Consider the following 14062-nt stretch of genomic DNA (forward strand, 5'->3'; position numbering starts at 1 on the left):
ATCCCGAGGACGAAGGTTTTAGCTTTGAAAATCCCGAGTATGAAGGCTCTAATTTTGGAAATCCCGAGGACGAAGGTTTTAACTTTGAAAATCCCGAGTATGAAGGCTCTAATTTTGGAAATCCCGGGAATGGCTTTAACTTTAGAAATCTCGAGAACGAAGGCTTTAACTTTAGGAATCCTAACAAAAGAAATCCATTTATGCAAAATGTTAACCTTAATTTTAATCGACGCAAGCAAGGCTTCGATCCTATGAATGAATATTTTAATTTTGAGACAAATGACTATCCAGATGAGAACTACCCAGTAAAAAATAATCCATACCGTCAAAATCACTTCCCAGGAGGAAATCATCGAAATGGAAATAATCGTAATGGTCGAAATAATTACCCAGGAAGGAACAAACAAAATGGCCATGATAACTATAATCAAATGACTTACCGTAAAATGAATGGTCCAAATGGAAACAATTTTCCTGGAAATCCTCGTAGAAATAAACCAAATGGAAGGAATCCTAACGGTCCGGGGAAAAATAAACCTTATGGTCAAATTCTTCATCCCGGTAAAAATAATAGAAATGGTATGAAGCCCCATGGAAAGAATAATGTTGATATAGAAAAAATTGCTCATGTTGAAACATATTATCCAGTTGGAAGTGATCCACGTTCGGTTTCAATGGTCATCAACGAACCAGTGGTGATCCGCAAACAAATTCCGGTCAAGGAGGAAGTCAGTAGACAATTTCCCGAAGATCCGTATGAGTTTGATGAAATGAATGTGAAATTCCGAGATATTTTTGTGACTAATATACTTAGTGATCCTAATTTCGGAACTAGGGCTCGGACAGATTTTAAGCAAGTAACTCACGTCATGCTTAAAGCTATCAGCCTGCTACAAACAGCAGAAACTGATCCTAGTCAGAAAGATGTCTTAATGGTTTCATTCGCAGCTACGATATCAGAGTTAATTATAGTTGAATGCGATGACTCTGTTACACTTGACAGGAAAGTGCAAATCGTAACAAGAGCTTTAAGAAATGCCTATTTAGAAACAACTGGAAAACCCAATGAACCGTTGATTAGGGAGGTTAAGTTAATTATAGGTATTTTGCTGGAGGAAGAGGAACACCCTATAAAAAGATTACTTCCGAATGTTTTCCCAAAAAGAGGACCAGAAGAAACCCTAATTCCTAGAAGAGGAACGCAAATATTCCAGAATTTCCCGACAAACATAATTCAGATCCAAGCATTTCTACCAGGATTCCAAGAACAATATCCTTTACATCACCATTATGTTAAAAAATTCCCAACTCTCTAACTCATTTCATCAATAAAGGGAAGGCTCCACCAGAAAAACATAAGCAATGTTTGTATGAGTTAATAGAATTTATTTTGGAACAATGCAGAAGACATTATGAAGAAAAGAATCCAGGTGTAAGAATACCTTTATACACGAGAAAACCGACAGGTTTCGATATCTTTATACAATCACCTACAACAAGAGCACCGCCAACAGGTTTTGAAATATATTATTCTCGAGAAACAACCACAACCTTAGCACCGATTGATATTGAGTTCCCACCAGATACCACTCCCGAAGAACGACGATATGTCATATTTTTCCTTCGCAGGCATCCATACAGAGGACAGAAAAAGAATTACTACAAATACATAAAATACATAATTCGAAAGTATCGAAAAAAACGTAGAAAAAGTACAACAACAACAACAACTCAGTAAGTATAATTTTTCTAAAATTATTATGAAAATATTCAGCAGTTGAAAATGTTGTAAATAGGACTTATTGCAACTTTTCTATTTTGTTTTATACAGAGTGTAATACTTCATGTAACTTTCAAATGTCACTTTCAACTCGAATTATTATTTTCAAGTAACTCCTTCAAAAATTACTCGAATTATTGCTATCTGTATAACTAATTTTATTTTGTAGGAAATACATAAGCTTGCCTATTAATATAATTTTATGAGAACGTATTCTTACATAACTATTTTTTTTTTTTAAAAAAAGGTAGTAAGATAGATTTAAACTATAACGTGGTGCTATATCTTAGACCATTAGAAGCTTCGTATTGGATAACACTCATTTTGGGTTCTTTCGTTTTTAAACTTGTCAATTAATTGACTTTAGATTTTTTTAAATATAAACTTATTTTCAATGTGAATCAAAAACATAATATCAAACAGTACTTTATAAGAATATTTCAAAAATGTATAACTTTACTGAGAACAGGAAAATGTTTACGTAAATAGCATATTCCAACTGACAACTTCACTATAACATGGCGTTATATCTTAGTAGACCATTAGATGCCTCTTATTGGATGACACTCCTTTTGGGTTCTTTCGTTTTTAAACTTTTCGATTAAGTGACTTCTTTAAATTTAAACTTACATAATATCAAAGAGTATTTTATAAGAATATTTCAAAAAAGTATAACTTTACTAAGAACAAGAAAATATTTAAGCGAATAGCATATTCCAGAGCGAAATAAATTTGTACTATCTGGAATTGTTGCACCTACCCAGGATCGGCACGAAGATTAAAACAGAGACTAGCTAAAGGTAAAACACGTATACACCATTTTGATTTTGTTAGCTCTAACTACAAAAATAAATTTTTATTTATTTATTTTTTAAATTTAGACAGCATTTAGAACTGTTCGAAACAATAACCAAACAATGAACTAGATTTTTTAAAAAATTATCATTTTAATATCGATATTATATCTAGAAAAAATATTAAAACTAGTAAACATAAATAAATAAAATACATAAAAGAAACTTTTTCTTTGCTATAAAGTGTTGATCCTAGTTTCAAGAAATTAAATTCAGGAAAAATGCATTTCATGTTAATATCTCTAGTTGTGAACCTTTTGCTAAGGTTCAAAACTAAAAACCTCCATAAAGGTTTATTTATTCAGAAATTTGGAATATGCTAAAAATACATTCCCTCGAAAAATGTGTGTGGAAATCAATGCTGTTAAAATGACGTCATAACGATTTAAAACCTAAAAAGCATAATTTTATCGAAATAAATTTTAAACTCGTTAAGTAAAAAAACATAATCCGAAAAATCATCAAAATTCTTCCTTTCTTTTTATTCAGGTTTTAAGGCTATTATACATTATGTAAAAAATCAAGGATAACATAGAATTAAAAGCATTTTAAAATGCTTTTCAATATTACCTTCACCATAAAAAATTATAAGACGTGTAGGCTATCTTAAATTCTTTTAAAATGCGCTTTTCATAAACTGCACTATTGTTCATAAAACTTGTTTTAAGAGGGTAAATTTTTGTAATCTGTATGATTTGTTTGTTAAAAATTTAAAATTCTAATTACTCTTTTTTTTAAAAAAAAAAGTTGAGAATTGGCCTCGAAAATCAGAGAAACTTTGACAAATGTTACTTTTCATCCTTAATAAAATGAAAAAATTCCAGTTTTATGCGAATATATCCTCCTAACATAACATTTACTTTGAGATATTATAACTAGAATATTTTCAAAAATATTAAGTTCAATTTTTCAAAAATTTCAAAAATATTAAGTTCAAAAGATTTAATTTAAAAAGAAATATTTTAAAGTAATTAATGAATAATTAAGTAATTAAAAATTAGATCAAACTTTATTTTGAATTAAAACGTATATTTTTTTGGTAAAATATATATTTTAGGAATTTAATTTTACAGAAATGTTTTAATAAATAAAACTTTTCGAAAAATATTGGCAGTGTAATACAAAGATCTCGTAGAAATTCCTTTGTTTATTTTTCAAGAATTAACATAATATTTAAATAGTATATTAATTCTAAAAAAAAAAACATCTCTCTCTTTTAGTACAAAAAATTTCGAACGTTCAAATGCCGTAAAGCTTTTTTTTTTTAAATTAAAATTATGTACTTAATTATCAAATTATGCACATTAAAAACTTAAAATTGTAAAAAAAATTGTCTTTGTAAGGAGTGATTACTTTCAGCAGCAATTTTTTCAAAGAAATTTGTTTTTTTCAGAGTATATTTTGAAAAAAAAATCATTTATTTATTTTTTCTTACCTTGAACTATATGCAAAATAGTTCAGAAATGAAACACATTTGATTCTAAAAGTGCGCTAAGTCTGAAAAAACGAAAAAAAAAACTATGTTCTGTGAAAAAGGTTTAATTAGTCTAAAATTAAAAACACAATATAATAAATTTCAAAGTCAAACTTAAACATTATTAGTGATGTACTATTTATGGGAAATCATGGCAGGTTTGACCAACCTTATCTTTTTCCTAACACTTATTTAGCTGATCAGCACCTTAGTATAAAGCAAAATCACGCGTTGTTTCAGGTTCATCAGCGCTTGTAAAATCAATAGTAAAATAATCAATCAATCAACCAAATGATCGAAAAACTGATCAATTAATCAATCAACCTATTAATTAATCAATTCAATTTGATTTAATAATCAATTAATCCATCAATCAATAATTTACTTAATTAATCAAGCATTTAGTTAATTAATCCGTGTATCAATAATTTACTCAATTAATCAGTTAATTTAGTCATTTAATCTACAATTTACTCAATCAAAAATTTTTTTTTTATAAAAAGCTAATTTTTTTGTAAATTTCTTATGGACTTACAGAAATATATATTAAAAGCTAGTATATTTATTCTCAATTTTTTAATTTCAAATTTAATTCATTAAAAGTATTCATTAAAGCTTAAAATTAATTCATTAAAAGCTTAAAAGTATATTTTTTGAAACAAAAAAGTTTTTTCGTTATTGAAAAGTTTTGAATTTAAATTGAATAACTTAAAATGATTCCTAAAATTGTGTTTCCCAAAGATATTTTATATCGAGGGAAATTTCGTATATATATATATATATATATATATATATATATATATATATATATATATATATATATATATATATATATATATATATATATATATATATATATATATATATATATATATATATATATATATATATATATATATATATATATATATATATATATATTTTTTTTTTTTTTTTTTTAAACTTTTTTTATTTCTTTTTTTCATAAATTTTTTGTTGTTGTTGAAAATTGAAAAACAGCTTCGTTTTTTGCAATATTTACGGTGGTGCAAAAATTTGTTGCCTATAAAGAATTACTTTTTTCACAATTACATTATTGAAAGTTAGGATCCATAAGATCCAGGAACGATCCATTTCGTATAGACCGGTTTAATGAATAAGGAATTCGTTTAAAAAGGAATTCAAAAAGGAAAAGGAATTATTAAAAAGGAATTCGATTTGATTAATCGAATTCCTTTTCAGAGTGTTTATTCATTTTTTAATAAACTATGGTCAATTTGCTTTTCTTTAAAATATGATAATACCAATATTAATTTTTTTTTCGTGTCATGAATTATGATTTAGCTAATTTTAATATATTTCCAGTAGAAAATACAAAGAACGCATTAATGTCCTATAAGCAATTTTTCAACGACAATTTTTAAACTACTATTATTATATAACATGAAGTCAACGAGAAAATAACTAAAAAATTTCCTTTCTGAAAATATTTGTTTTATTTCAAAACAAAAATTTAAAACTTCGTCAACACGTCAGTTCTCGTTCGATTTTTCTGTCCGGCAAATGCGAACCATAATAATCTAAATTCAAATTCCTTTTTTTTAAACTAATTTTACGACATATCGTACTTTTTCAACAGAAGTTTGTTATAAAACTATGAAAGCCAACACTCTACACAAGTCTTTTGTTAAATACGGTCGCCATTAACTCTGTGATCCAAATAGTACACCTTTGTCCTTTTTATATATTCCTTTTCCAACGCTCTAATTGCAATCAAAAATATATTTCGGTATTTTTAAATTGTAAAAATACCGTCTAATAGTTACTAAAAATATTTGTTAGACAATCAGAAATATATTTGGACTAAAATAAAAATAAAAAATAAAAAAGTAGTTCGAAAAAAAAATTGTTTCATTCATAGTCAAAAATATATCAAATATATCAATATTGTAAATTAAAGAAATTTCAATAATGAATAAACCTTTCTCTTAGATTTAAATAACTACAAATAAATGCAAATTTGAAAAATTATTGTTTGTAAGTGGGCCGTGTTTAGATTATTTTACCTTTAACACTAAAAGAGGCACCAGTGTTTCATGCTGTATTTCATAACCATAAATTATTTTATTGCTAAATGTAATATTTTTCACTTATTTTGACTTAGATTAATACAAAATAATGAAAAAAGTATGAAAAATATGTTAAATAGGAGTTCTACTTTAAAGTGTTACAGCAAAACATCACCACAGACATAAATTATTTTATTTCAACGCTTACTCTTTATCTTCTGTTTGGAAAATTATTGTATTTTGCGGCTGTTAGCAGAACAACTATGAAAAGACGCACGAGTAAGATGTGTACGATGATATGTAGCAGCGCATTCAAACACCGAAAAAAGTTATAAGACTGAAAGAGAAAATTATTAAATGTACAACGCCTATATTTATTGTATGCAAAAAGGAATTAATCTGAAATATTTAAATTACCAATTGAAAACTTAAAAAAGATGAATATGTACTTATAATCATAATTTTAAGGTTTCTGAATGGATAAAAATCGACTATCTCAACCAAAGATTTAGAACAAAAATTTTTTTAGTACCCATATTTGAATTTGAATTTATTAGATTTACAAATTTTTTACATCCGATTTTTATAAATAAAGTTATAGTAGCTTTTTCGCATGCTGGCAGACGAAACCGGAAGTAAACTCACGAAAACGAAACTGAAATGTTTTCGTCATGTTTTGAGTGCGTTAAAATTCTTTTATTTGAATAAATTATATATTTAAAACAAACAAATTAATTTTCAGAAATTTATTTTCGAATTATTAATTTTCTTGTTCTGAATTTGTTTTGTTGAAATTTCTCGCACTTCATATATAATTTTTTTGTTTTGTTTTTACATAATTTTTAAGATAAGACACATTACAAAAAAGAAGAAAAAATTTACACTACAATTTTTTCAAATTTTGCTTGTAAATTTCGTAAGACATTAGCGATATTTTGAACTAAAATTTAAGGTCTAAGTGTGATTTTTATCAAGCTTCAAATAAGAATATTTAGGTTTTTTTCAAAAAAAAAAATTTAAAATTTAACAATATGTTTAGTTCTAGTTCAATGTCTTTTATGAATTATTTGTAAGATTTTAGTTCAAAACACATGTAATCACATTATTGATCAGGAAAAAAATTATTTTGAAAATAATGCATTACAATTTGAAGTAGAAATGATGGCTAGGCGTTAAAATTTGTAGCTTTTAAGCTCAATATTTCCCTTATTTTGAAAAAAATTTCAAAAATTTTTAAGCTTTACTTTATATTTATAATTTTAGGGCTCCTACTTACCAAGCATAAAATTTAAAACTCAATTGAGCCTTACTTCAAAAAAAAAAAAATTTAAAAAAAAGAAAAAAAATTGTCAAAACCATTCGGATACTTTAAGTTTGCGTTAAAAATTAAATTATTTTTTAAAGTTTTTGTTAACCTATGTTTTTTTTTTAAAAAATCAGTTAATTTAAATCACTAGAACGCTGGACAAAGCAAAAATGAATTACTCATTCTTGGTTAGTAATCAGGGGTAAAAGTGATCAGGTCTCAATTATATAAAATAAAATTTTTGAAATAGAAAGGGTGTGTCCGAAATTCAGTAGTAAAACGAAAATAATAAATGAATACAGAGCTTTATAAAGCCAATTTTTCAGTTCAATGACTGCTGTAAAAAAGTTGAAAAAAAACAAACAATTCTTTTGCAAAACTTGGAAAACGAAATCTATTAAAACAAATTAACATACTGAAGATTTAATATAACCTTCACAACCTCATGAATAATTTAACAAATAAAATTTTTAAAAATGATTTCATTTTATTTAATAGTTTTTTTTTATCACACAATAGCAAAGAGTATACTACTTTTTAGTAATAGAGTAGGCAAATTAAATTTTTTTAAAAAAAATTCATATTTGAGTTTTTTCCAAATTTGTGAAATGTTTCAAAAATTTACGAGTTTTAATAATATCATATTGAGAAAAAAGTGGATTCTTAAAAATTGTGTGAAAATTCGTAGCAATATCTACAATGAAAAATGATTCGGTAAGACTACGTAGATTTTAGAGGCCTCTACCCTCGCCATCTTGGGTTTCAGTTTAAAATTTTTAATTTGTGCTTTCATGATACTTTTTTGTTCTTAACATACTTTTGATGATATAGTATAATTAGACAACACAATATCTTTTAAAAATAGGAAGAAAATAAAAGAGGTCGTTTTATTAGATAAGGAAAAATAACGTTTAAAATTTTTTAGACCTTCTAAGAATTTTTTCTCTAAAACTTAAAAGCAATAAAACGATGCTATTTGTGGTTTTGAGCAAGTAATTTAAAATAACATGTCTACCAGTTTTTAGATTTTTTTTAAAAATATAATAATATTACAGTTTAAACTGATGAAAACAGATTCTTTTAATGCTAATTTAATAAAAAGAAAAATTTTAATCAAAAATCTAAAACAGACAACTGTATACTATTTAACTACCTATCAAAAACTGTTCATTGCAGAATTGTATTCGCATAATTTTACCAGAAAAATTAATAGAGAATCTTATATCTCTAATTGTCATTTCGCGACGGTCTTGTTATTGGCATGTATCGAAAGATACTGCCAAATAGTGTAAATGTCCATCATCAGTTTATTTGTGAAAGTTAAATTAAAAGGATTAAAAGCATAATTAAAATGTTTCCTCTCTGTCTAAACCCCTTCGACATTTGAGTTCGGTCGATGAAATAGTCGCTAACCGAAATTGTCAAAAAGTGATTACTAAAATGTGCAATTCAAAATTCGCGTATCATATTAATTTTACATTATAAACATCCAAATTTTAAAAAAAAACTAGGAGAAAATCCATAGCAATAACTGTCAAAAAAACAATCAAAAAGACTCATGTGAATTAAATATGAAATCATTACCAATCAAATGAACTAAAAAGGGATTTCTCAAATGCGCGATTCGAATTTCACAAATCGTAGTAATATTGTATTAAAAAGAAATCTTGATTTTAAAAACAATATGATAATCTGTAGCATTAACTGGCGAAAAAATAATCAGCACAAACCACGTAGTTCTTCCTAGTAAAGCGCCGCGAATCGAACAAGTCAAAAAGTAATTCTTTCAAATCTCGATTCGAAATTCGCATGTCATAATGCATACGTTCTAAAAATATCAATATTGCTAATAATAACTTGTGGAAATTGCAGAAATAATTGCTAAAAAATCAATCAAAAAGGATATATAATTTTACAATGGAATCGAGTGTTCAGTATCAAAATGTGATTACTCAAATCAGCGATTCGTAATTGGGCTGTCATAATAATAGCACATTGAAAATCACGGGAAAAATCGTTGTAATGACTCTCGAAAAATTGAGCGGTAAGACTATTTGAATTAAAGATTGAATCGTCGGGAATCAAGTTTATCAAAAAAGGATTACTCAAAGGCACGATTTGTTATTCGCATGTCGTATTAAAACTATCAGAATTTTCAAAAACTTGTGAAAAATCATAGAAAAAACTACTGGTAAAAACAATCGAAACAAGATGTGAATTTACGATAGAAAGGGAGCAAAAATGGAGTTTATGGAATTTTTTAAGCCTGTGACTTAATTGCCATTTCTGGCAAAAAATGGTTTGATATTTTGGTAGCTATTTTTCATTTAATAGTCGCCTGTTGGCGACTGGTGATCGCTAATCTAGAGCTTCATTAAGAGGCTGCTATGCCAGCAGTCTCATTTGATACATTTTTACTTAATAGTTTTTTCTCTAAAAATTTGTTTTTATTTGAGTGACCTTGAAAATAAACTTAATTAAATAAACTTAATCGTTGCTAACTTAATTAAGAATAAAAATGACTTGTGGCAGATTGTAATTTGTTGCACTGTGCTATCAATTCAGAGTTAGTAACAATGTTATTTTTTATTTTCCTAAGCCTTCTATTGCAATTTTTTAAAATGATAATTCATTCAGTTTTCGTACTTTCATTAGGCATTTTTTGCTTAAATTAATCCACACCACTTCCGTAACAGTCGAACTTACTAGTGAAATATTTCAAATTCTGTCGGCGATATTACTTTTAAGTTTTTAAACGCCTCCTCTATAAACTTAGATTTTACACTCGACAATGGCTCAAATAATATGAAAGCTTAAGAAACGAAAAATTTCAAAGCTACAATAAAAGAAATTTAACATAAAATGCTAATATTTTTAAACTAGAACTCTTATTGAATAGTTTTAAAGATGAATCTTATTGCAAAAGTTTCATTTATATTATTAGCAGAAATTCATATAGAAATTTATAAAATGAACGCAACTAAAATAAAAATATCGATCAAAGTTTAACTTCAATGCAAAATATAGGAACGTGAATGTAACCTAGGTTACAGAATATGAAAGTTAGGAATTAAAATGAAACATTATTTAGAGCTTATGACAAACAAGGTTAGTATCAGACAATGTTTTTAATTTTTTTTAGATTGTTTACAAACTTTTTTTAAGGCATTCAATTTATTCTTAAATATGCGAAACAAAAATTGCTGAAGTTCCTTTATTTTTGCTCATACTAAAAAGATTTTTAAAAAAAACAGTAAAGTTTCAGCTCAGATTTTGCGCTATTAAGAATGGAAATAAGTTTAATGTAACCAAACCATTTACCTGCCACTGTTCCAATAATAGAACTTAGAGTTTGAATTTTGCACGCAATTAAAGTCAGAATAATATATTTTTTGCATACATTTAAAATTTACATCAAAAAGTATTGCTTGGATTTAGATTAATTCCTTTCTTTAAAATTATTTTACTTTTTATAATTTTAGTAGTTTGATGTAAATTTGTTAATTTCTCTCCTACTTGTACTCCCAGTTGCAGAACATACTAAGTCAGTCTGCAGCAGAATTTTCACAAATTATTTAACTTTTTATAACTTTAGAAGTTCGCTGTAAATTTGCTAATTTCTCTCCTACGTGTACTCCCGGTTGCAGAACATACTTAGTCAGTTTGCAACAGAATCTTCATAAATCATTTTACTTTTTATAACTGTAGAAGTTTGATGTAAATTTGTTAATATCTCTCCTACTTGTACTCCCGGTTACAGAAAATACTTAGTCAGTCTGCAGCATAATCGTCATAAATCATTTTACTTTCTATAACTGTAGAAGTTTGATGTAAATTTGTTAATTTCTCTCCTACTTGTACTCCCGGTTACAGAATATACTTAGTCAGTCTGCAGCACAATCTTCATAAATCATTTTACTTTTTATACCTGTAGAAGTTTGATGTAAATTTGTTAATTTCTCTCCTACTTGTACTCCCGGTTGCAGAACATACTTAGTCAGTCTGCAACAGGATCTTCATAAATCATTTTACTTTTCATAACTGTAGAAGTTTGATGTAAATTTGTTACTTTCTCTCCTACTTGTACTCCCGGTTGCAGAACATACTTAGTCAGTTTGTAACAGGATCTTCATAAATCATTTTACTTTTTATAACTGTAGAAGTTTGATGTAAATTTGCTAAATTCTCTTCTACTTGTACTCCCGGTTGCAGAACATACTTAGTCAGTTTGCAGCATAATCTTCATAAATCATTTTACTTTTTATAACTGTAGAAGTTTGATGTAAATTTGTTAATATCTCTCCTACTTGTACTCCCGGTTACAGAAAATACTTAGTCAGTCTGCAGCATAATCTTCATAAATCATTTTACTTTCTATAACTGTAGAATTTTGATGTAAATTTGTTAATTTCTCTCCTACTTGTACTCCCGGTTGCAGAACATACTTAGTCAGTTTGCAACAGAATCTTCATAAATCATTTTACTTTTTATAACTGTAGAAGTTTGATGTAAATTTGTTAATATCTCTCCTACTTGTACTCCCGGTTACAGAATATACTTAGTCAGTCTGCAGCACAATCTTCATAAATCATTTTACTTTTTATACCTGTAGAAGTTTGATGTAAATTTGTTAATTTCTCTCCTACTTGTACTCCCGGTTGCAGAACATACTTAGTCAGTTTGCAACAGGATTTTCATAAATCATTTTACTTTTTATAACTGTAGAAGTTTGATGTAAATTTGCTAATTTCTCTCCTACGTGTACTCCCGGTTGCAGAACATACTTAGTCAGTTTGCAACAGAATCTTCATAAATCATTTTACTTTTTATAACTGTAGAAGTTTGATGTAAATTTGTTAATTTCTCTCCTACTTGTACTCCCGGTTGCAGAACATACTTAGTCAGTCTGCAACAGGATCTTCATAAATCATTTTACTTTTTATAACTGTAGAAGTTTGATGTAAATTTGTTAATTTCTCTCCTACTTGTACTCCCGGTTGCAGAACATTCTTAGTCAGTTTGCAACAGAATCTTCATAAATCATTTTACTTTTTATAACTGTAGAAGTTTGATGTAAATTTGTTAATTTCTCTCCTACTTGTACTCCCGGTTGCAGAACATACTTAGTCAGTCTGCAGCACAATCTTCATAAATCATTTTACTTTTTATACCTGTAGAAGTTTGATGTAAATTTGTTAATTTCTCTCCTACTTGTACTCCCGGTTGCAGAACATACTTAGTCAGTCTGGAACAGGATTTTTATAAATCATTTTACTTTTTATAACTGTAGAAGTTTGATGTAAATTTGCTAATTTCTCTCCTACTTGTACTCCCGGTTGCAGAACATACTTAGTCAGTTTGCAACAGAATCTTCATAAATCATTTTACTTTTTATAACTGTAGAAGTTTGATGTAAATTTGTTAATTTCTCTCCTACTTGTACTCCCGGTTGCAGAACATACTTAGTCAGTCTGCAGCACAATCTTCATAAATCATTTTACTTTTTATACCTGTAGAAGTTTGATGTAAATTTGTTAATTTCTCTCCTACTTGTACTCCCGGTTGCAGAACATACTTAGTCAGTCTGGAACAGGATTTTTATAAATCATTTTACTTTTTATAACTGTAGAAGTTTGATGCAAATTTGATAATTTCTCTCCTACTTGAACTCCCGGTTACAGAATATACTTAGTCAGTCTGCAGCATAATCTTCATAAATCATTTTACTTTTTATAACTGTAGAAGTTTGATGTAAATTAGTTAATTTCTCTCCTACTTGTACTCCCGGTTGCAGAGCATACTTCGTCAGTCTGCATCATAATCTTCATAAATCATTTTACTTTTTATAACTGTAGAAGTTTGATGTAAATTTGTTAATTTCTCTCCTACTTGTACTCCCGGTTACAGAACATACTTAGCCAGTTTGCAACAGAATCTTCATAAATCATTTTACTTTTTATAGCTGTAGAAGTTTGATGTAAATTTGTTAATTTCTCTCCTACTTGTACTCCCGGTTGCAGAACATACTTAGTCAGTTTGCAACAGAATTTTCATAAATCATTTTACTTTTTATAACTGTAGAAGTTTGATGTAAATTTGTTAATTTCTCTCCTACTTGTACTCCCGGTTGCAGAACATACTTAGTCAGTTTGCAACAGAATCTTCATAAATCATTTTACTTTTTATAACTGTAGAAGTTTGATGTAAATTTGTTAATTTCTCTCCTACTTGTACTCCCGGTTACAGAACATACTTAGTCAGTTTGCAACAGAATCTTCATAAATCATTTTACTTTTTATAACTGTAGAAGTTTGATGTAAATTTGTTAATTTCTCTTACTTGTACTCCCGGTTACAGAATATACTTCGTCAGTCTGCATCATAATCTTGATAAATCATTTTACTTTTTATAACTGTAGAAGTTTGATGTAAATTTGTTAAATTCTCTCCTACTTGTAGTCCCGGTTGCAGAACATACTTAGTCAGTTTGCAACAGAATCTTCATAAATCATTTTACTTTTCATAACTGTAGAAGTTTGATGTAAATTTGTTACTTTCTCTCCTACTTGTACTCCCGGTTGCAGAACATACTTAGTCAGTT

General features: G+C 27.5%; 1 protein-coding gene across 1 annotated transcript in view; it reads left to right on the forward strand.

The window, feature by feature from the left end:
• Positions 1–1604: 1604 nt before the first annotated feature.
• Muc12Ea (Mucin 12Ea) overlaps positions 1605–14062 on the forward strand; it is a 79071-nt gene continuing 66613 nt past the window's right edge. Inside the window, exon 1 of the mRNA XM_087156572.1 lies at positions 1605–1734. The gene's annotated coding sequence lies outside the window, so the exon portion shown is untranslated. The remainder of the gene's footprint in view (positions 1735–14062) is intronic.

This window comes from Parasteatoda tepidariorum, chromosome 2 (assembly GCF_982258835.1).
Source record: "Parasteatoda tepidariorum strain Cologne lab strain chromosome 2, Ptep-v5.0, whole genome shotgun sequence".
Lineage (NCBI taxonomy): Eukaryota > Metazoa > Arthropoda > Arachnida > Araneae > Theridiidae > Parasteatoda > Parasteatoda tepidariorum.